General features: G+C 38.4%; 1 protein-coding gene and 1 non-coding gene across 2 annotated transcripts in view; one reads left to right on the top strand and one right to left on the bottom strand.

Moving 5' to 3' along the window:
- LOC129050240 (putative GED domain-containing protein DNM1P46) overlaps window positions 1-24,940 on the bottom strand; it is an 86,613-nt gene that overhangs the window by 10,516 nt on the left and 51,157 nt on the right. The window lies entirely within an intron of this gene.
- LOC129050609 (U8 small nucleolar RNA) lies at window positions 562-693 on the top strand. The gene has a single exon (XR_008514288.1). It is a non-coding gene; the product is annotated as a U8 small nucleolar RNA (small nucleolar RNA).

Raw genomic sequence — 24,940 nt, 5'->3', positions numbered from 1 at the left:
TGTGTGGCAGAGTAACTTTATTATGCTAAGTTTGATGTGCATTGGTGCATTTTCAAAGTGGGTTTTCTAGAACAATTTGTGATATCTTTCCCAGGGGTGTCCAGTCTTTTGGCTTTCCTGGGCGGCACTGGAAGAAGAATTGTCTTGGGTCACACATAAAATACACTAACGATAGCTGATAAACTAAAACACAAACAAACAAAATTGCAAAAAACATCTTACAATGTTTTAAGAAAGTTTAGGAATTTGTGTTGGGCCACATTCAAAGCCGCCTTGGGCCGCATGAAGCCCATGGGCTGTGGGTTGCACAAGCTTGCCTTAGACGATATTCTTTGTTTCTTTTTTTCCTCTTATAACCATATTTGATAGTTTATGGGAAGCCTTAGTCAGTGGACATTTTTGTGTTTAACTTTTAATTTTAAACTACTTTTAGTCTTAGAGAGAAGGTTAAAAAATAGTTGAGAGTTCCTGTATACGTTTTGCCCAGCTGCTCTTAATGTTCACATCTTATAGGTCTATAGTATAGTTAACAACACCTGGGAATTAGCATTGGTATAGTGCTAGTCAGGCAGGATAATCCTTACCTGTTCCTCCTTTTGGAGGGCAGTAGAATGTGGTAGTTGGAGTTGCATCATACTTGATTCATATCTCTGTATAATGATGTCATGCAATACCCTGATTGCTCCTTTTGAATTCTTTCTGAAAAAGGAAAAATAAAACATGAGTATAGTGCTGTTAACTAAACTACCAAATTTATTTGAATTCTACCAGTTGCCTCTAATGTCCTTTTTTTGTTGTTGTTCAGGATCCCACATTACAGTTAGTTGTTATGCCTCCCTAGTCTCGTATAGTCTGCCGTAGTCTTTCATGGTTTTGTCAGAATTTCTCAGACTTTTCTTGCCTTTCATGACCTTGACAGTTTGTCTTTTTTTTTTTTTTTTTTTTTTGAGATGAAGTCTCACTCTGTCACCCAGGCTGGAGTGTCGTGGTGTGATAGCTCCCTGCAACCTCTGCCGACCGGGTTCAAGCTATTCTCCTGCCTCAGCCTCCTGAGTAGCTAGGATTACAGGTGCCTGCCACTGCGCATGGCTAAGTTTTGTAGTTTTAGTAGAGATGGGATTTTACCATGTTGGCCATGCTGGTCTTGAACTCCTGACCTCATGATTCACCTGCCTAGGCCTCCCAAAGTTCTGGGATTACAGATGTGAGCCACCGCACCTGGCCTTTGTATGTTTTTGTAATACAGGTTATAAAACGTATGACTCAAGTCCTTGACACTTTGAAGAGTAACTGGTTCAGTGTTTTGAAGAATGTCCCTTAATTTAGGCTTATCTAAGGGTTTCTCATGATTAGAATGAGATTATTAATTTGGATTATGAGATTAGAATGAGAATATGCATTTTAGTAAGAATACTACCGTAAATACGGTAATGCTGGTTACTTAATTGGTAAAGGTTTTAAAAATACTACATATAGAAATTTTGCAGGAGTTAGGTATAGAAATGATGGTTGAATTTTTAACTAAAAGTCTCAAGATGCAGTATCTGGCCATCCTAAGCTCATGGATCCAACTACATGGTTTCTTCACATTTCTCAAATAAATTGTGCACTTTCCAGTTCATGCTATTATGGCTTCCTTGAATGGTGTCTTCTCTGATATAACCATAAAGTTCTAACCATTCTTCAAGACCTCAACCCACCCCCTACCTCTTCTGTAAACCCGGTCTCAACTATATCAAGTAAAGTGCTTGCTGTATTCTCTAAACTACTATTTACAAAAAAATTCTTTCTGTCCAGGGTTTTGTCTGTAGTTATGTCCTACCTCTTTTCAATTGTGAAATATTTTGTTGTTTATCAAATGTTTGTCTCATCTTCCCAACCAGAATGTCAGCTCTCTGAAAATAGGATTGTGTGTTTTATATTTTTGTATCCCCCTTAACCCTTGACATAGAGCCTTACCTTGGCAGGTACCCAATAGATATTTGTTGAATGACTGAATTTCTAATTAGAGGTAAATTATCTAAAGAGTAAGCCAAGATAGGGGTGAATTTTTTCTTTGAGGCTGTATTTTATTACAGATATCAATTGAAATTATTTTAGAAAATAAATTATTATCTATATATGTATGTTTTAATCTGAAAAGGCATCGTTCTTATTCTTTTTGGTAACAAATTTTACACATTCTTTTTTTGTCCTCATTGATTTATTATTTGATATAAGGGACATATAAGGAGACAGATATCCATCTTAAAAATTGTCTCAAAAGTTTTTTTTTTTTAACCACAGGTAATGAAAAAACCACCATCAGTTAAATTTGATCCAAAAATATTGCATCTACCAGCATTTTCAGGTAAGATCATAAAGGAGTTATCGAACATGTAGACTCTTTGTATACAGATACAAATGTGAAATTTATTCAGAAATGGAATATTTGTATGTGAATAACTAAATTTTTTTTGTCTTGACAGTTGGTTATATTCTTGGAGCAGTGTTAATGTGAATTGTAAATAATCTGTAATTCATTTGTGCCAGCTGTGGACATTTCTCAGCTGAGTCTGGGCTGTCCTGTCCTCTTGTGTGTGGGGAGGTTCCTATAGATCTGGGCAAGTTTTCCTGTACAGTGGGTTGGGGGAGGGTCTCCTCCCTTCCCTTCATAGAGCTGGTTGAATTTCCACCATTTATGGCAGGTGTAGGTGCACAGGGTTGGGGACAACAAGGAAGGATTGGGATTCTATTGGTGGGACCAGAACATTTGAGAATGGGACTAGGTGTTTCATGACTGTGGAGATGGTGTGGTAGTGGAGATACTTAAGGGATAATTATTACATTTCTGTTGAGCTAATGAAAATCTTATTTAGGGTGAAAGTCAGAAATTTTTACATACCTTAAACTTTTTTTTTGTTTGTTTGTTTAACAAATTATATTTTAAGCTGTTGAACTCAATTTGGGGAAAATTATTCATTGTGGCTAGAGTAGAATCTATGATTTGAAGTAAATTTAAAATATATTTAGGTTTCAATAAACCAGCTAAGGGTTTATATCAGTCAACTTAATTACCGATAAAAACAACCAGAAAAACCTGTGGAGAAGGACGTTTAAAGACCAAAGTGAAGCCAAATATTAATAATAGTGCTTTCATTGCCAAGTAGGTCTATTTATGCAAACCTAGAGAATTATTACCGGGAAATACTATTTCCTTTTTCTTCTTTGAGTTATTTGGGAAATTATATTTATAATATGTTTTGTCTAAAGATTGAGATCAGCCAAAAATATGTTAATTTTAGGGGGTATCACATTTCCTAGATTTTGCCCTTTTTTTGTATACGGATTTGGAGGTAGGCATTTCAGGTGATTTTAGCTATCATGTTTTCCTCATCATTTTTTACAGTAATTTTATTGGAACTTTTTAATAACTGTGGGATTTGTGCTTTTTGCAATATTTGCGGGTTGATTTATTTATACAAAGGCTCTTTTGTCTTTTACTCCAGTTGTATTCAACTTTACATTTTGTTATAGTCTAGGTTGTGGGACAATTCTGCTTTAGACATCTGCTTGGTTTGAAAGCATAGTTTTCCATTGAAGTGGTTAAAAAGTTTCCATGGATAGATAAAGAGATGGGAAATATAGAAGGACAAATAGAAGTAGTGTCATCTTTGGAGTATTTTTGGTTTTGACAGTGTCGTGTTTTCTTTGTCCTCATCTTAGCTGTCATAATTCTGTGTTTATTTCTCATGTAGTGTTTCCAGTAGTTGTCTTTCTCATCATTCATACTTCTGTTATTTTCTTTCCTTGGCAGTGGATAAGTTATAATTTCTGAAAGACCAAGATTGGAATGACTTTTTTGCAACAAGTGTGCTCACAGATCGACTCCATTGCGAAGAGCTCGAGGACCTCCTGAGCCAAGCTTAATCTCCTTTGCTGTTTGTGCGTGGTGGCTGGTCACCAGGAGGTGGCCACCAGGCTTCTCCATTCCCCACTGGTAGGCCTCTGTGATGTGACTTATGCATTTAAATTTATGTTTTTTAGAGGCTCAAACAAGTGCTAAAATAGCAATTTGATTTAACTACCATGAAAAAACTGATTTATCATGATTTTAGGTTTATGGAAATTATCCTCTGCTTAATCCTTAGGTCTTACAGTAGATGAGAGTAGATGGTGATTTTGAACTTTCTGTTGTTGTTGTTGTTGTTGCTTGTAATACTCAGATTTCCATTTTATGTTAACTTGTAAGATTTTAAAAAAATATATAGGCTGAGGCAGGAAAATGGCGTGAACCCCGGTGGGGGGCTGAGCCTGCAGTGAGCCAAGATTGTGCCACTGCACTCCAGCCTGGGCGACAGCGAGACTCCGTCTTAAAAAAAAAAATATATATATATATATATATATGAAATTGGGCCAGGTGCAGTGGCTCATGCCTGTAATCCCAGCACTTTGGGAGGCTGAGGTGGGTGGATCACCTGAGGTCAGCAGTTTGAAACCAGCCTGGCCAACATGGTGAAACCCCGTCTCTACGAAAAATACAAAATTAGCCTGGCATGGTGGTGCACTCCTCTAATCCCAGCTACTGGGGAGGCTGAGGCAGGAGAAACACTTGAACCTGGGAGCCAGAGGTTGCAGTGAGCTGAGATCGCGCCATTGCACTCCAGCCTGGGCAAAAAGAGCAAAGCTCCATCTCAAAAAAAAAAAAAAAAACACGTGATATCATAAGACCTTTTCCCTTCTCATCAGTGACTGGAATGAACTGCCCATGTGGAATGGGTTGTGGGTGTTGGTTCCTTTACTGGGTCATCTGGTAACCTGCAAGGTTTCTGCTGTGACCTTGAAGGAAGACATCAATCCTCTAAGAAATTTTTTTCCTATCCTCTGGGAATATTACTTTTTGGACTATCTTGGTCCATTGGTAAGCTCATGGGAATTTGTCAGAGTTTTTTTTTGTTTTTTGTTTCTTTTGGCTCATGTTTAGCATCGGTTGGCAGAGTGTTTGGAGTCATCCTCAGAAAGGAATTATGGTGGTTCAGAGGTGTTTTCTGTAGTGGGCCCTCATTTGGGAATTGGCTTGAAAGAATTTAAGTTCATTTGCTTCCAGGATATTATTAAGTTTACTTTTTTCTATAGTTGGTGTGTGTCTATCAGGTAAGGGCAGTCATTTAGAGAATATAAAGTGTTAGGAGAAACTAAAAGTACTGTTCTTCGTTTTTATTTTAATCTTATTCATATACAAGTGCCTTTGTAATTTCGTAAATATCACTTTTGGTGTACAGTATAAATTTCCTTTTTATGAAGATCTGAGCTGTTAACTTTGCTGTCACTTTCTGTGTTTCGTGACTTAAATATTTTAATTTTTTCTTTTTTTACACTTACATTTTTTATTCTAGTTCCAATTGCTAATCCAGCATTCGCAGATAGCTCTAAACTGCGATATGTAAGTAACATTTATATTTTAAAATTTTTTTTCATGACTTTATTAAGTAGTTACAGCATACATACTTATCAAAAGCAGAGTCCCAAATAATTATCATAAATTTTTCTGACATAATGATGACTCTACTCATAGGCAATTTTTATGGGCATTCCAATTATAAATTCTAGAATATTTAAAAATAGCCCTTCTCCTAATATACAATGCTGGGATTATCTAAGCTACTCCTGGAAACTTTATTAAGTGTTCTTGTTTTTTTATTTTCATAGAGACAAGGTCTCTCACTATGTTGCCCAAGTTGGTTTTGAACTCCTGGGCTCAAGTGATTCTCCCATCTCTGACTCCCAAAGTGTTAGGATTACAGGTGTGAGCCACTGCGCCAGGCTGTTAACTGTTTTGAGTATTGGTTATAAAATACTTCAACCCTGATCCCTGTGTATTAATTTAGTTATACTTCCTCAAAATTTCCCTTGGCCATGCTTATCTGTCCCTCATGTAGCATGTAGCTTCCCTATGATGTTATTTATAATCTAATGAGATTATGATTTATAAACTCCCAATGGAAGGAAGTGTCCTTGCTTTTTATAGAAGTGACATACCAGGTAGAAAGCACCATAGATCAAGTGTTAGAAGGCTCTGGGTTCCGGTTGCCTATAAGACTCAGACAAATGATTATCTTTTTCTCATTCTCTGTTTCCTGGGGAGGGTAGGTGGAACAAGGAAATGGCATAGGTTTAGGATTCAGACAGACCTGGGTGTGGATCAAAGATCTGCTTTCTGGGCCAATTACTTTAATTGCTGAGCCGCAGTTTCCTCATCTATAAAATTGGGATGGGGATGAGATAACCACTTCATAGATTTTTGGTAATTATTCCACTTTGAATGAGGTAAATATATGAGATACTTTATATAGTGCCTGATTCTTAGTGGGTATTTCATTTACAGTGGGGTTGGGGTTGTAGAAGTTGCAGTTATTATCATGAAGCTTGCTTATCTCATGATTGTTAGGACAAGCACATGAAAAATCGGAGGTGAAAGGATTTTGTGAATTGTGGCAGTAGTATAATAATTATTCTTCTATGCTGGTAAAATATGGGTGAAACAATAGGAGTTTAGAAAATGCTTAATAATAAGGGTAATTCTTATTATACATCTTGTAATGTTACTGTCCCAAAGTAAAATCTGGTAATAGAAAGTAGGATTTAATACTTTGAGCATTTAATACTTTGAGAAGGCTGATGGTATGCTCATTAAAAATGAATCAATGAAATATTTATTTAAACACTTTTATTTAAAACGTGTTATATCTTTGAATGGGGTGCCCCCTGCTAACATTTTCAAACAGATATCCCAAATCATTTCCAAGTACAGTTATCCCTCTGTATCAGCCCGGAGACTGGTTCTAGTATCCCCTTGGATACCAAAATTCACACATACTATTTTTCCTCTGCTTTTAATGAAGTTTGATTGTAAAACTGTTTTAATTTGAATAAAATGATACTGAGGTAGACAATTTCTCTGGTAGGAATCTTCTTTTATTCTCCTTCATTCAAAGCCACTTCTAGTGAGGTTTTCTCTGATCTCAGGTTATATTACCTTCATAGCATATGATAAAGGGTCCTTAACTTAGTCTGGGAGATAATTATTATTGAAGTAGGTATATTTATTTCTTAGTTTTGTTTTTCCTATAAAAATTAGAATCACATGATATAATTTTATGTTTGTTTTCCCCCATAACACATATATTATGTATTTTTAATGTTATTAACATTTAAAAATAAAATACATAATAATTAAGGTAAACTTTTTATATGTTGTGAATATCTGATCATTTTGCTTACTAATTTTGGATAGTATTATAATGTTGGAAACAACATTGCGATGAACATTTTTGAGATTAAATCTTTGTGCCCGCTTTTTCTTTTTCCCTTTAGGGAAGATTCATAGAATTAGAACAAATTAGAACAAATGGGTAGAAGGCAGTAAATATCATTGTGACTTCTGAAAAATTGCTGAAGTGCTCAAATAAATTGTGTCAATATATAATCCCAGTCAATGTGTTTAAAATGCCTTTTGTTAGAACTTCCAACATTGAGTATTTATCAAATTGTATATCCTTCTATCCTTGCCAATCAACTTTGTGAGGTATAATTCATATATAGTAATAGTGTAATACTGTAATTTTTAAAATGTGTTCATTGTAAATTATGCATAATTTAAAATGTTCCATTTTAGCCATTTTTATGTGTACAGTGGCATTTAGTTCATTCCCATTGTTGTATAACCATCACCACTATTCATTTCCAGAACTTTTTCACCATCTTAAACAGAAGCTCTTTACCCATTAAACGGTAACTTTCCCTTTCCCTTCCCCAGTCCTGGTGACCTGTACTCTACTTATTCTATCTTGGTGAATTTGCTTATGGTGAGTACCTCATATTGCTACCAAAACATCAAGGAGTTTGGTCTAGGTCCTGTTGCTCACAGCACAGAAAGCCAATCACGGAGACGATGAGTGTTGCTAGGGAAGAAGGCTTCAACTGGGTGCTGCAGCTAAGGAGATGGGAGATCAATCTCAAATTTGTCACCTCAACTGACTAAAACCAGAGGTTTATTTAGCAGGGAAGAAATGTAACCATGTATGGGAAAACAGGAGTTAGGGAAGGGTGGGGAAGAGAAGTTGGTCGACAGGAAGCAGGTAGTTGGTTAGGCAATTGTGATGAGTGAGGTGGTCTGGTGTCTTATGGTCCAGATGTGGTGATCTGGTAAGTTTCAGTTCCTTGATAACTATCTGGGAGGCCTGATGGTTGGTTTCCCAACAAAGGAATTCAGATAAGACAAATGTAACTTTCTCAAGTTTTAAGACTGGGAGGCTCAATTTCTATCTTTATTTTAAAAGACTGTAAGCATCAGTTCTATAGGACAATTGGGCTGCATTCATTTACAAGTTTCATCCATGTTGCAACTAACGTGTCAGCATTTCATTCCTTTTTAAGGCTGAATCATATCCCTTTGTATGTATATACCACAGTTTGTTTATTTTTTCATCTGTTGTTGGGCACTGGCTTGTTTATATCTTTTGGCTATTGTGAACAATGCTGCTATGAACATTAGTGTTTTCTGTTTTTGTTTTTTGCTGACAGCTATCCCTATGGGTGTGAAGTAGTATCTCATGGTTTTGATTTGTATTTTGTGACTAGTGATGTTGAACATCTTTTTGTTTGATTGTTGGCTATTTGGAGAAAGGTCTAATCAAGTCATTTGCCAATTTTTATATTGAGTTTTATGTTGTTGAGTTGTAGGTATTTTTTATATATTCTAGATATTAACCCCGTGTCAGATAAGTGATTGCAAATATATTCTCTCATTACACTGGTTGCTTTTTACTGTGGCAAGTGCCTTTTTGAGATATGAATTTAGGAAGAATTTTTCTATTTTTTAAATAAGAGTTTTATACTTGAATAAGGTAAAGTAAATGCTCATCCATCATTAATTTTTTAATAAAAACACAGTTTTCCTGTTTCTTTGCTGTAGTTCTCCTCTTCGTTGATTATATTTTATCATTGGATAGGGTTTTTTTGTTGTTTGAGACGGAGTCTCGCTCTGTCGCCAAGGCTGGAGTGCAGTGGCGCAATCTCAGCTCACGGCAATCTCTGCTTCCTAGGTTCAAGCGATTCTTCTGTGTCTGCCTGCCGAGTAGCTGGGATTACAGGCACCTGCCATCATGCCTGGCAATTTTTGTATTTTTGTAGAGACGGGGTTTCACCGTGTTGACCAGATGGTCTTGAACTCCTGACCTCAGGTGATCCACCCACTTCGGCCTCCCAAAGTGCTGGGATTATAGGCCTGAGCCACCATGCCCGGCTGGTAGATTTTTTGTTTTGCTTTCTTTTGAAGAAGACCTCTCAGTGGCTTACCTCTTTGCCATGCTTTGGTGTTTGAGCTCTCTTCCCTGTACTAACTGTAGCTCTGTAGGACTTGGGGGTCAACCTTACCTTTTTTTCCCCCGCTTTTGTGTGTCTTGTTTGAGTTAGCATTTCTTTTTATTCCAGACCTGTAGATTTTACTAGATTGTCTCTAGGAATCTCTTTTACTAATTTGCTTCAGCCTGCCTTCCTGCCATCTCTTTTTACTAATTTGCTTCTGCCTGCCTGCCTTCCTGCCTCCCTCCCTCCCTCCCTCCCTCCCTCTCTCCCTTCCTCTCTCCCCTTCTTCCCCTTCCTTCCCTTCTCCCATGCCTTCCTTCCCCTCTCCCATCCCTTCCTTCCCTTCTTTTCTTTCCATTTATATTGAGATAGAGTATTGCTCTGTCACCCAGGCTGGAGTGCAGTGAGGTAATCTTGGCTCACTGCAACCTCCACCTCCCAGGTTCAAGTGATTCTCCTGCCTCAGCCTCCTGAGTAGCTGGGATTACAGGTGTGTGCCACCATGCCCAGTTAATTTTTGTGTTTTCAGTAGAGATTGGTTTTCACCATGTTGGCCAGGCTGGTCTCGAACCCCTGACCTCAAGTGATCCACTTGCCTTGGCCTCCCAAAGTGCTGAGATTATAGGTGTAAGCCACAATGCCTATCCTCTTCACTCCTCCTTTAGCTTTTATATTACTTCTTAGATTTCTTCCTCTCTTATTTCATCCTTTTTCTGTTCCTGAAACCCCTACAGGATGGGTGTGCGGGTTTGTGTCTCTTGACTCTTTTTTCAAATTTTCTTTTGCTTTCTCACTTTCTCTTGTTTATTGAGATATAATTCACATACCATAAAATTCACCATTTTAATGTGTGCAGTTCAGTAGGTGTCAGTATACTGAAAGTTGTTCAACCATTGCCACTATCTAAATTCAGAACAGTTTTCTCACCCAGTGAAACCCAGTACCCATTCTTCTCCAACCCCTGGCAACAACTAATCTGCTTCCTGTTGGCTGATTTGCCTATTCTTCATATTTCATATAAATGGAATCATACAGTATGTGGCCTTTTGTGTCTAGCTTCTGTCACTTAGCATAATGTTTTCAAGGTTCCTCCATATTGTGGAATGTGTGAGTACTTCATTCTTTTTCTACCTGAATAATCTTTGTATGGCTGTTCCACATTTTGCTTATGTGGTCTTGATGGACATTTGGGGTTGTTTCCACATTTGGCTATTATGAATAATGGCGCTCTGAACATTTGTCCACAAGGTTTTGTGTGAACATATACAATTTTATTTCTCCTGCAGTAGTGAGATTGCTGGATAAAATGGTAACTCTGTGTTCAGCTGTTTGAAGAACTGCCAAACTCTCTTTGTTAAACTTTTATTTTAGGTTCAGGGGTACATATGCAGGTTTGCTATATAGGTAAACTCATGTTATGGGGGTTTGTTGTACGGATTATTTGGTCACCCAGGCACTAAGCTTAGTAAGGAGCAATCGTTATTTTTTCTGATGCTCTCCTTCCTCCCACCGTCCACCCTAAATAGGCCCCAGTGTCGATTGTTCCCTGTTTGTATCCATGCAAACTTTCTTCTTTTATTGCTCTCCCTTGACTTTATCTTTGAGCTCTCAAGCTTGGTATTTATCCCCACTCATTTTATTATTTAGGATTTCCAGTTAATTTTTTAATTTGAACAATCATATTTGAAAGTTTTTGTTCATGTTCTTTTTCTCTGATTGGTCCTTTTTCCTAGCTGCCTATATTTGGCGTGTACTTTTGAATTTGAGGATAAATATTAGGATTATAAAAATTCTCTTCTTGGAGCAGAATTTAGAATTAAATATTGTTATTAACGTTTAAGGCTAAACGTTAGGATTATATAATATAAGCCTGGAACCTGGACTTTGATAAAAAGGGAACAAAATTTGGATTATAAACATTGTATTCTTCTCTCTTGAACTTATAGGTCACTTCTTTTTCATCATGGTCCTGCTTTTTAACGCTGTTTATTTCTCAAATGCCTGGTGATCTCTGGTTCTTCGTTTATATTATGAATAAATGATGAAATTGATTGGTATAGAAGTTGGCAATACGAGTTTGCTTTATTCTTGCCTAAGTCTCTTTCTCCAATAGCCTCTCCTGTAAAGAAAGGGCCGGTATGTGGGTAGGTGAGGCCTGTTGACTGGTAGAGTTTAATTTGGGGTTCCAGCTGGCTGAAGATCAGATAGGCAGGCTGGAGGCCTCTGCAATTGCCAGGGTGGGTTTTTCTTTGCAGTGGAGCTGGCTTTCCTCATTTAACCCCTTCCCCGCTTCAGTATGTGGAGGACCACAGTCGCTGCTTCCTGCATCCATCCATCCAGTGAGCAAGGTGGATTGCTCACTGTAGGAACAATTTTCCGCATTTACCCAGGAGGCCAGGGCTGCAGGGTTTATTCCATGTACCAGGGAAGGGAGATGGAAAAGAGACACGGTCTGATTGGCTCAACTGTTCCTTGTACAAGGACACAATTTTTCCTTGTGCAGTTGTTTAATCTGATGATTGTCTTGTGGCTCATTCTTTCTTTTTGTCTTAGTTTATTCCAAGTCCCTGAGGCTTCCTTGGGAACGTCTGTCTACCTGTGGTTCTTAGACAGGGGATTCCTTTGTTGATTCTCTGTCAGTCTTAATTTTATTTTTGCATGTCTGCATCTGAGATTTTCTCAAACTTTCTAGTCCACTTTTAGCCCTCCTTTTTGTTTCCAATTTTCCTTTAATAAAAAGAGCTTGTATTTTAGAGACTCTAGAGGGTTCGGAAAAGTGAGTGTCGAGTGTTTAGTCTGCAACCATTAAAGGGAGAGAATGTCTCATAAGTTTGGATCTGTGTTACTTACATGATTGTGATTTACAGACGCTTGCTTTCTTTCCCTTTCCCTTTTATTTTTTCTTTTCTTTCATTTATTTATTTTATTGTTATTATTTTTAGAGACTTACTCTAAAAAAAATAGGGTCTCACTGTGTGCCCCAGGCTGGAATGGGACTACAGGTACATGCCATCATGCCTGGCTAAATTACAATTTTTTTTTTTTTTTTTTTTTTTTTTTTTTTGGAGAGACAGAGTCTCACTTTGTTGGCCAGGCTGGTCTTGAACTCCTGGCCTTAGTGATCATTCCATCTTGTCCTCCTAAAGTGCTGGGGATTACAGGTGTGAGCCACTGTACCTGGCCAAAGTTTTCACTTTTTAATATGAGGTATAAGGTATATAGAAGTGCTTTATTTACTTATTTATTTATTTATTTATTTATTTATGAGAGGGAGTCTTGCTCTGTTGCCCAGGCTGGAGTGCAGTGGCATGATCTCAGCTCACTGCAACCTCCGCCTCCTGGGTTCAACAATTCTCCTGCCTCAGCCTCCCGAGTAGCTGGGATTACAGGCACCCACCATTACACCCAGCTAATTTTTGTAGTTTTTAGTAGAGATGGCATTTCACCATGTTGGCCAGGCTGGTTTTGGACTTCTGACCTCAAGTGATCCACCCGCCTCAGTCTCCCAAAGTGCTGGGATTACAGGCATGAGCCACCATGCCCGGCAGAAGTGCTTTTAATTCCACAAGTGTTTAGGCTTTTTGGGTTATATTTGCTATTTTTACTTTTCTCCTTTTACTACATCAAAATGAGTCCTTTATAATTTCTGCCCTAGGGAATTCTAAAAATTTATCTTTGTGGTCTAATATAAAATCATTTTTAATGTATGCCATGAATGTAGTCAACTATCTATAATAATGTAGTAATAGTAGCTTGCTCAGTCAGCACCAGTTGTCATGACCCAATGGTAATTTCTGCATGTGGATTATCTCCTGATTCTTAGAACAACATGAGGTACATATTATTATTGGTCCTACTTGTTGTGCCTACCAGGCCCATGAAAGATGAGTAATTATCCCAGGGTACTGTCTCCCTCACCTCCAATGGTGGGCCAGAGCTAGGTCCAAGACTTTGAATTCTAGAGTGTTAGACACCATCCTATGCAGCCTCCCACTGAATAAGGGTGGTCACTGTTTGTAGGGTGTAGAGTTTGATACGTCTGTTACTTTGACTTCATTAGTTTTTATTTAGGATACCTGAATGTGTGAATGTATTGATTAATATATTCATTATTGCCTTCTCTCTGTGCTTGGAGGAGAAGAAAATTGAAGTTTACCACTGCTATGGGTTTACATTGCATGCTTTGTTATTTGGTGTATAAAGATTCGCACCTTAGATCTTCTGTAGGTCATACAGTTTTTAGTTTAAAGGGAATCTTTTTCTGAAGAGTTTAGCCTTGAATTCTACTGAGATTTACATTGGCAATCCTGTTTGCATTTTGTTTGCCTTGTACAGCCATACTTTTATGCACTCCTTTCCTACTAATATGTTTATTTTGCTTTTGATGTTGATACGTTTGTTCAACATACATTTTCAGATGCCCGAGTGTGCTCCAAGCACTGTCTAGGTGTCACAGTGGTGATCGGGATACAGCCCTGCCTTCATGGATCTTCTGGGCTGCTGGGGAGAGAGATAATAAACAAGTCAACGAATGAAAAAGTAACAACAAAATTTTAGTTCTGCTCTAATGTGGTAGCCATTCACTTCATGGGGGCTATTTAAATGAAAAATTAATAGCTTACTCATTCAGCACGTATTGTCAGACACAATGGTACTTTCTGCACATGTATTGTATCCTTTGTTTCTTTTAACAACATGAGGTATGTATTGTTATTCGTCCTATTTGTTGTGCCTACCAGGCCCCAGGGTACTGTCTCCCTCACCCTCAACTGTGGGGGTAATTTTTAAAATAAAAGTTAAGGCCAGATGCAGTGGCTAATGCCTGTAATCCCAGCACTTTGGGAGGCCAAGGTGGGCAGATCAGTTGAGCTCAGGAGCTCAAAACCAGCCTGGACAACATGGCAAAACCCCGTTTTTACTAAAAATACAAAAATTAGCCAGGTGTGTGACACACACCTATAGTCCCGGCTACTTGGGAGGCTGAGTTTGGAGGATTACTTGAGCCCAGGAGGCATTGCAGTTAGTGGAGACTGAGCCACTGCTCTCTAGCTTGGATGATCCTGTCTCCAAAAAAAAAAAAAAAATTAATTTAAATAAATATTTTGTTCCTCACTTGCATCTGTCATATTTTATGGGCTTGATAGTCATGTGTCTAGTGGATACTGGATTGAACAGTGCAGATGTGGGACATTTGTCAGTGCATGAAGGTTTGGTAAACAGTGGTGCCTTAGACGCTGTCATGGAGATGGGTTGTTTCTGAGGTACAGTGTCAAGTCACTGGGGGCACCTGGAGTGGTGACCTGAGAAAACCTGAATTTTGAGAAGGTATCTGTACTGTGAGGGTGTTGCCTACAGGGCATGTGGTACTTGTATTTAGGATTTTGGTAAAAAGTGACTATTCATAAGCTATTTAAAGTTTCTATTTTAAAAATATAGGATTTTTAGGTAGTGCATTTTCTTTTGTTGTAATAGGAATTGTTTTGGTCATATTAGGAAAAATAACTGGCATGTTGATACATTTTTATTTTAGTTGATTAAATCTGGTAGCCGTTTTACTTTCATAGATTAAAAAATGGTTCAGTGTTTCAAAATATTTTGAGCTTGTCTTTGAAAAGAGATAGGCAGGTGCAATGGCTCAGTCCTGTAATCCCAGCAGTTTGGGAGGCTGAGATGGGAGGATTGTTTGTCAGGAGTTCAAGGCCAGCCTGGGCATCATAATAAGACCCCAATCTCTACAAAAGCTGAAAAAATTAGCTGAGCATGGTGGTGCACGCCTGTAGTCCCAGCTACTTGGGGGGTTGAGGTGGGAGGATGGCTTTTCCAATTATCCTACAGATATTTTTCAAAATGATTACTTTTAAACTATAATCTTTTTATTCGGAGGTGGGATGCTAACTCTACAATTGCCTAGAACTTCTTTAATTTGTGTACGTTAAGAAATTTTAATGGGCAATTTAATAAGTGTTGAAATTTCTAAGAATTATCTCTGTATGTTAGAGTTGTGATAACCCAGACCTTTTCCCTGTAGTGCTTCTCTGAGTCTGATTTGTTTTCCTCCATGGGTGCCACATAGGTTTATTTATTTATTTATTTATTTATTTATTTATTTTGAGACAGAATCTCGCTTTGTTGCCCAGGCTGGAGTGCAGTGCCGCGATCTCGGCTCATTGCAAGCTCCGCCTCCCAGGTTCATGCCATTCTCCTGCCTCAGCCTCCCAAGTAGCTGGGACTACAGGTGCTTGCCACCACACCCAGCTAAGTTTTTTGTATTTTTAGTAGAGACGGGATTTCACTGTGTTAGCCAGGATGGTCTCGATCTCCTGACATTGTGATCGCCCACCTCGGCTTCCCAAAGTGCTGGGATTACAGGCATGAGCCGCCACGCCTGGCCACACATAGGTTTACTTTAAGAAGGTAAAAAATAAAAGCTGACTAAAGTACATACTGATTATCCCAGACAACATGCAGACATCACTAAATGAGTGCAGTTCTCATCAACTCACCATTCATTTCAATTAGAAAAAAAGTCATCAAAACTAATTTTTCTGTATGAAATACCTTTTCAAATCACACTGAATGTGATTTATTAATAGTGATTTATCAAATTCAGTTTTCTGCTGGATACTAAAGGAACACCTCATTAAGACTAGTGTTTATGCAAATAGTACAATACTGTAAAAAGTTTGGATTGTAAAAATTTCTTTTAAACTTAATGCATACAGATATGTTATTGTTCAGATATTTAGCACTTACATAGAAACTCACTGATCTACTAATAATTAGAAAAGAGACCTTTAGCCAAATGTCTCTGTATTCAGCAATAAAATGATTAATTACTGTTTTGCTCTTTTCTCTTGTTAAGGCTTTTAAAAAATTTTATTTTTCCTTTTACTATTACACCACAACTTGTTTAAATTTTGTTGCTATTGCAGAATTGCAGCAGACATTACAGTTCGTGTCTCCCTGTGTATACGAGGGAGAGATTCTCTGGGCTGTGTAGATGCCCAGTGAATGGGGAATGTGGGCCTGACCTGTCACATTCAACTTTTGTTTCACCGTCTTATATCTAATGCTCATCGTTGCATAATGTAACTAGCTGGGGTTAGTTTCCTCAGTACCTACTCTTCAGAGCCTGTTTTCTCTCCATTTACAGACGGGCCAACGTTGCTTGGGTGATTGGTTTACTGGCTTCTCACACAACTGAGCTCCAGGAAAATACACCTGTTGTTGAGGTAATGTCTTTTATGACTGAAATGTGATGAATGACAAGAAATATTGTTGTTGATTCTGTAATTTAGAACATGCAGCTTTCCTTGACCTTCACTTGATTTTTCTTTGTGGGATTGTGGAAATTGTTCTAGAACTATCACCTCAACGGACCTTTAGGCTTAAACACAGCAGCTCATTTACAATGTAGTCCATCATGAAAATGGCACAGCAGAGTTAACAACGCTTGTGAACTCTACTCATCATTATTTCATTTGTTTTTCAATAAGACTTTTCATTTCCAGTTTTCTTATAGTCTGTCCAACATTTTGTTACAGCTAATGTATTTGCTAGTTAAATCATAGCTTATAATTCAAAATTCAAATTCTTCTGGCTTTTCACCTTGAATTTAGTGTTTTAGTATAAAAGATTACTTTCTACCTATTCTGTTAATGTATATTACACTTAATTGGTAATAGAGTTTTATCCCTTGAACTGGGAGAGGCTCAAGAGTCAGTGTAGGTGAAAAGAACCAAGACTTTTTATGGGACATAGCAAGAGGTCCTGAAGGAGGTTAAAAAGGGGTAAGGAGAGGGTATTTTGTAGAGCTGAAGCTGGTTGTGTGGTATTTGGGGCTTTAAGAGGAATTGGAAAACTTTCTGTGTCTGTGTTGTTATTGGGGGACCTGCCCCGATAATCACGTAGGTTCTTTTCTATTTTCCTAAGCGTCAGCTGGCTTGAGAAATAAAAGGACAGAGTACAAAAGAGAGAAATTTTAAAGATGGGTGTCTGGGGGAGACATCACACATTGGTGGGATCCGTGATGCCCCACAAGCCACAAAAACCAGCAATTTTTATTAGGGAGTTTCAAAAGGGGAGGGAGTAACGAATAGGTGTGGGTCACAGACATCAAGTACTTAACAGGGAAATAGAATATCACAAGGCAAGTGGAGGCAGGGTGAGATCACAGGACCACAGGACCGAGGCGACATTAAAATTGCTAATGAAGTTTTGGGCACCATTGTCATTGATAACATCTTATCAAGAGACAGGGTTTTGAGATCAACCGGTCTGACCAAAATTTATTAGGTGGGAATTTCCTCTTCCTAATAAGCCTGGGAGTGCTATGGGAGACTGGAGTTTATTTCACCCCTGCAGTCTCAACCGTAAGATACAGGTACGCCCCAGGGGGCCCATTCAGAGACCTACCCCTAGCTGTGCATTCTGTTTCTCAGGGATATCCCATGCTGAGAAAAAGAATTCAGCGATATTTCTCCCATTTGCTTTTGAAAGAAGAGAAATTGGCTCTGTTCTGCCCGGCTCACTGGCAGTCAGAGTTTAAGGTTATCTCTCTTATTCCCTGAACAATTGCTGTTATCCTGTTCTTTTTTCAGGGTGCCCACATTTCATATTGCTCAAACACACATGCTGGACAATTTTTGTAGTTAACGCAATTATTACAGGGTCCTGGAACAATATACATCCTCCTCAACTGACAGGATTAAGAGATTAAAGTAAAGACAGGCATAGGAAATCACAAGGGTATTGATTGGGGAAGTGGTAAGTGTCCATGAAATCTTTACAATTTATGTTGAGAGATTGCAGTAAAAACAGGCATAAGAAATTACAAAAGTATTAATTTGGGGAACTAATAAATGTCCATAAAATCTTCATAATCCATGTTCTTCTGTCATGGCTTCAGCCGGTTCCTCTGTTTGGGGTCCCTGACTTCCCGCAACATGTTGTCCACTATAGTAGCCAGCTGGTATTTGGAGCCTTAAGGGAAATTGGAAACTTTTCTCTCTGTGCGGTTCACTGCAGTAGCCAATTGCTGGGATAGTATCCCAGCTGTCCTTACAGTGTCTGGGTGGAGATTAATTTAATTTCATTGTATTTCCTTTGCTTACAATTCCATCTCTATTTCCTGCAAATTGTTGGATATCTGAGCTACTAGTAAAATGCCACTAAGTCTAATTTTTTCCTTTTTGGTGGGGGCTTAAAATAAATGAATTGTGACCTATATGATTACCAATGGTACCCAACTTTGTTCCCAGAGATGTGTCGAGTAGATTTTTATCTAAAAGATAAGAGCATGTACGGCAGTATTACCAGGAAGGTAAGAAGGCTTAGCATCTCAAAAATGGTTCCTTCTGATGGCTCAGAGCAAAAGGTCTCCAGTGAGATGGAGTAGCTGTAGGAGATGGGAGAGAACATAAAATCCAAGAGAAAGTCTCAAGATTTTAGAGGATATTCCTGCATTGTCAGAGCAGGCATGTGTTGCTCAGGAGCTGTGAAGAAAGAGTCTCCGAATGTGTAAAATATGACTGTTGAATTAAATGATTCAGTAGTTGCAGTAGAGTATGGATACTTCAGGAAGCTGAGTTAGTGAATTTGAAGATCAGTTGGATGAATTCTCTGAGCATTCAGAAAGAAAGAGGATAAAGATTATGAACTAAAAAGGCATGAATGGTAGTTTCAGATTTGTTGTGCTATCTACTATAGTAGCCACCAGCCACTGTAGGTATTGAGCACTTCAAGAACAGCTAGTTTGAATTGAGATGATCAACTTATAGAAAAGAATACTATGGGCACCCTGTAATTTCCAAACCCCATTGTTCTACTTGATCTTTTTCACAGCATATATCACCACCTGGCATTTTATGTATTTATTTCTCTTTCCACACTAGACTACAAGCTCCATTGGAACAGGGATTGTGAACTGTCTCATTCCACACTCCACCCCAGTGCCTAGACAGTGTCTTGTGTATATCTAGATACTGACAAATATTTCAGAATAAGTGAATGAAAGTGTATCAGTATTCTTGGGACTCCCTGTAGCAGGGCCTGGAAGATGGTATGTTTTGCTGCTGCATGAATTCTCAAGGGACTGGGCAGAGGGCACGTGAAGTAACCTGGGACCTGCTGGTCACCCTGGGTGATGTGCTGCCCTCATTCTACTGGTACTTGCTGTTGCGGCTGCTGCACTCCCACTTGGAGAGTTTGGCCCAGCAGTTCCTGAACCATATTTGTTACCTGTGCTCACTCAGGTTGAGTTCTGTGGCCAGTGTGTATTCTCAAAGTGTTTCTCCTACTCCAGTTGTTGTACTTTGTCGACGTTGTATTATTTCTGGTCCTGCCTCAACTGAAAGGAAAGTGTGGGTGTTAATTCCCGAGGTTCTTGTTATATCTTTTATTCCGGTACTGTTCTCTTCATGCGTGTTTGCTGATGCTTTATTAATTTGAAATGCAAGAACTTAGGGAAAATCATACTTATTTCATTTAAAAAAATGGTGTGTACTGAACTATCTGGTGGACTGTTTTGTATCACACACATTGTATTGTGAACTACATTTGGTTGGATAGTAGGGAGCTTATATAATAACTTGAAATTGAGCCAGGTGCTCCCTTGTGATGCCGTCTTAATTTTGTTATTTCTCAACACCTTTTAGTTCTTTAGTTCACTACTTTTAATGGCAAAAACCGTAATAACTTTTGCACCAACCTAATTCTTGCTGTGAGCAACTGGCTGTGATAATTTAAATAGCCACTAGAGGTCATTCAAGCACTAGAAAAAAGGTTGTGCAAGTTTTAAGAATTTATGTTTCAACTTCCAGAAGCAGGATCTGTGGAGGCTGAGCAGTTACATGGTACCATGTTTTATCTTTTTCCTGTTTTTTTAGAAGTTTCTGCTACAGGATGTGTGGCTCCATTCCATTGGTGATTTTTACTATTTGAGAGGAATCAGATGAATGAAAACCATTATAGCCTCTCCAGAAAAATTCAGTCAGCACCTAGCACATGATTTCAGGGGATCTGAAAACCCTGTGGAGTCCACTGGTGAATCTTTGGTTCAGAACTCCTGAGGCCAGGTTTCTGTAAAACTCAGAGTTGGGTGCTTGTAGATAATTCTTCAGTAATCAGTAACAAAATTTCAAGTGTAAGATAAATCCTGAATTCTCTATTAGGTTTACTATCAGTGAACAAGAAAAATTGTGGTTGAAGATCTCATAAGCACTTTATTTTAGTTTTTATTTTACTTATTTACTCATTTATTTTTTGAGACAGAGTCTCTCTGTGTTGCCCAGGCTGTAGTGCAGTGGTGTAATGTCAGTTCGCTGCAACCTCTGCTTCCCGGGTTCAAGAGATTCTCAGCCTCAGCCTCATGAGTAGCTGGGACTGCAGGCTTATGCCACCATGTCCCACTAATTTTTGTATTTTTACTAGAGATAGGTTTTCACCATGTTGGCCAGGCTGGTCTTGAACCCCTGGCCTCAAGTGATCCACTTGCCTCGGCCTCCCAAAGTGCTGGGATTACAGGTGTGAGCCACTGCACCTGGCCCCTATAAGCATTTTAAAGGCGTAGAACCTCATTTTGTTACTCACCTTTGTACCCCACAGTGCCGAGCCAGCAAAGTAATGTGTATTTCAGGCACTCAGTCAAAGCTGAAGGGTTTAATGAATGATTAAAAGAATGTTAGAAGAGTATGATGGTGTAATTTGTTACAAAGAGAAAGAAAAAATGAAGCAAAAATCTATTTTACTGTCCTTGTAATATAATTTAAGTCTCTTTCATCTTATTCTCTCATCAGCAGCTACAGAAAATAACTAGCCGTGATCTCCTTTATGCATTTAGAAGCCTTTATTGGCATCTGTATCTTTTTCACAGGAAAATATAACTATCTGAAGCTTATTTTCCTAGATAACACATTTACCAGTGTGTAATCATTGTGGTTTCTATATGTAATAATTTAAATAAATATTTCTCTTATTAAGCCAATATATTTAGTGTGAAGCATGCAGTGGATATATTATAGGAAATTTAATACAGACTCATCAAATGCAATAACTGAAAGGAATTTTTTTTTTTCCTTTTTTGGTGACCAAGTCTCATTCTGTCAGCCAGGCTGGAGTGCAGTGGCGCGATCTTGGCTCACTGCAATCTTCATCACCCAGGTTCATGACATTCTCCTGCCTCAGCCTCCCGAGTAGCCGGGATTACAGGCATGCACTGCCATACCCAGCTAATTTTTTTAGTATTTTTAGTAGAGACAGGGTTTCACCATGTTGGCCAGGCTGGTCTGGAACTCTTGACCTCAAATAATCCACCCATCTCAGCCTCCCAAAGTGCTGGGATTACAGGCGTGAGCCACCATGCCCGGCCAAAAGGAATATTAACAGACATTTTAGGTTAACCCATTCACTAAATTTCTTTATTATTGGTTGGGCATGGTGACTCATGGGTGTAATCTCAGTACTTTGGGAGGCTGAGGTGGCAGGATAACTTGAACCTAGGAGTTTGACACCAGCCTGGGCAACATGGTAGAGACTGTGTCTAGAGACCCTGTCTCTAGAAAAAATAGAAACAGTCTAGCGTGGTGGTGCGGATCTGTGGTCCCAGCTACTCAGGAGGCTGAGACATGACCCTGGGAGGTTGAGGCTGCAGTGGGCTATTATCATGCTACTGCACTCCAGCTGGGTAACAGAGCAAGAGCCTGTCTCAAAATCTTTTTTTATTATTATGGAAAATTTCAACATATATAGAAGTAGAGAGACTAGAATAATGAGGTAGCATCATTCACTTCCAGCAATCATCAATACTGGCTAATCTTGTTTCATCTATGTCTCCTGCTTTCATTCTCCCTCTCCCTTTTTCTCCCCCTCTCTCTCTGACTGGAGTATTTTAAATAAAATGATATCATTTCATTAGCAAATATATTTTTGTAACAGAAAAAGATTAGAAAAATATATAACCACAATTTCATTATCACTCCCAATACGTTCAACGGTAGTCCCTGAATATCATCTAATACCCAGTTAGTGTTCAGATTTTCTTGATGGTTTCATACATGTCATTTTGTAATTTTTCTTTGAGCCAGGATTGTGTTTAGGTAATGTGATCCTTAAGTCTCTTAATTCCTGGTCTCTTTTTTTAGTGTCATTTATTTGTTACAAATTATCCCTTGTCTTGGCCCAAATGGGAACATCAGAAGCTTTATTGCACCCTTTTGGTGTTATTTAACAGAGTCCTTTATCACCTGCCTCTCCTTTCTTGCACGTGGCTGCTTATACGTGGACCCTTGGTTCAGTGCTCTTTTGGGGGAATGGCTTAGGGAAATAGGAATTTTTCATAGTTGGTGCTGTATTTTTCCTATTACTTCATAGAAAGTGAGACAACTAAACATTATATGCCCCTATTAGAGGGGTTAAAGTTGATCACTGGAGTCAGATGTTGTCGGCCTTATTATAAATATTCCCATCACTCTTTTCTTTCTTCATATCTTCATCTGTGAGCCAGGAACTCATCACTCTTTTATAGTTTTAACATCAATCGATTATTGTCTACATGTAATAATCCTTTAGAGATGCAAAATGATAATTTTCTTATTCTGTAATTTCCTTTCTATTTGTAGTTGGAAGTTTTCTTACAGAAGAGCTTTCCCTGATCAACTATTTGGTTATCCTAAAATAGAATTTGTTTCTCAAGGCAGGATAAATGCTTGATTGTTTCTCTTGGTAGGTCAGTTTTCAGAATAAAGAGTTGGTACCATAGAAATCTCCGTAAATGTCCAGTGAGTTGGTACCTTAGAAATCTCCATAAATGTCCAGTGAAATTGATTTTATAGTCTTAAGAACTTATAGATGTATATATGTATATGTATGTCATCTAGTCCTTTGCAGTCATTAGTCTTTTTGATGCTTAAATTGTTTCCTCTCCATCCAGTGGGAGCCATTCAAGTTTGCTCCTTTTTCCCTTTGACATGAGCCTACTCCTGTCTCTGATAGCTTGCGGGCTTCTTGGCAGTGAGCTATCACAGGCTTGTTTTGGGAATAGTCAGCTCCTAGTTTTGAAACCACTTCCATAAGGAATCTCATTTACTTTTTTTTAGAAGATGTAGTTAGAGAATGCAGTCTGGGTTCTCTAGGATTTTTTTTTTCTTCTTGTAGAGATTTTCAGAAGTCAGGTCTGGGTACTGTTGTTTCTTAAAAAGAGAGAAATTCTGAGTTTATTGATACCTTTCCAATTCAGATTTTTTTATTGAGATGGAGTTTCACTCTTGTTGCCCAGGATGGAGTGCAATGGCACGATCTCGGCTCACCGCAATCTCTGCCTCCCTGATTCAAGTGACTCTCCTGCCTCAGCCTCCCGAGTGTCTGGGATTACAGGCATGCACCATCATGCCTGACTAATTTTGTATTTTTAGTAGGGACAGGGTTTCACCATGTTGGCCAGGCTGGTCTCAAACTCCTGAGCTCAGGTGATCTGCCCGCCTTGGCCTCCCAAGGTGCTAGGATTACAGGTGTGAGCCACTGCACCTGGCTCCAATTCAGATTTAAAATTTGTTTGTACCTCTTGATTTACAATTTTTATTTTTCTTTTCATAAGCTAAAAATCCTGGCTGGGCACAGAGGCTCATACCTGTAATTCCAGCACTTTGGGAGCCGAGGCAGGTGGATTACTTGAGTTCAGAAGTTCGAGATCAGCTGGTCAACATGGCAAAATACCATCTTTACTAAAAATATAAAAGTTAGCTGAGCATGGTGGTGCACACCTGTAATCCTGGCAACTCGGGAGGCTGGGGCATGGGAATTGCTTGAACCCAGGAGGCAGTGGCTACTGGGATCACACCACTGTATTTGAGCCTTGGTAACAGAGTGAGACTCTGTCTCAAAAAAAAAAAAAAGAAAAATCTTGACCATTAATAACATTAACATAATGATCTATTTTTTTTAGCTTAAAGTTTAGAATAGTTTAAAAACAGTAGTACATGTATTGTTACTAACAACAAAACTACAAAGTACATTGTAAGTACTTTTTTTCCCTGGTGATATATCCCACTGGATGATACATACAGTCAAAACACTGAGTTTTGAAATCAATTTAAATAATTCTTCACTTCCTACTTCTGTCACCAATATGATATATAGTTATATATGTTTCTTTTCTTTTTTTTTAGATATTTAGAGATGACTTTGTACTTTCTTTCTGGTTGAAAATTTATAATTCTTTTTTATTGAAGTGTTAGAAATATACAGAAATATGTACAAGAGGTAAATGTACTGCTTAATGAATTATTGGCAAGTGTGAAAACCTAAGAAACTGCCACTGGGTCAAGAAACAGAACATTGAGTATGACGTTGCCAGCATACCCGGGGACCCTCTTGTGCCCTCTCCCAATCGCTGTTCTCTCCGTTTGTGCCAAAGGAAGTTACCATAACTTCCAACTCTATGATGATTTTGCCTGCTTTTGAATTTTATTTAAATTGAGTCATATGATATGTATACTTTGGTATCTGGCTTCTCTTATTTCATATTATGTTTATGGAATCATCCTTGTTGCAGGTATCTGTAGTTCATTTTTAGTGCATGAGTATACTACATCACTGGCAA

This window comes from Pongo abelii, chromosome 16, assembly GCF_028885655.2.
Source record: "Pongo abelii isolate AG06213 chromosome 16, NHGRI_mPonAbe1-v2.0_pri, whole genome shotgun sequence".
Classification (NCBI taxonomy): Eukaryota; Metazoa; Chordata; class Mammalia; order Primates; family Hominidae; genus Pongo; species Pongo abelii.
Note: the sequence above shows the minus strand (reverse complement) of the source record. Positions and strands in the feature narration are given on the sequence as shown.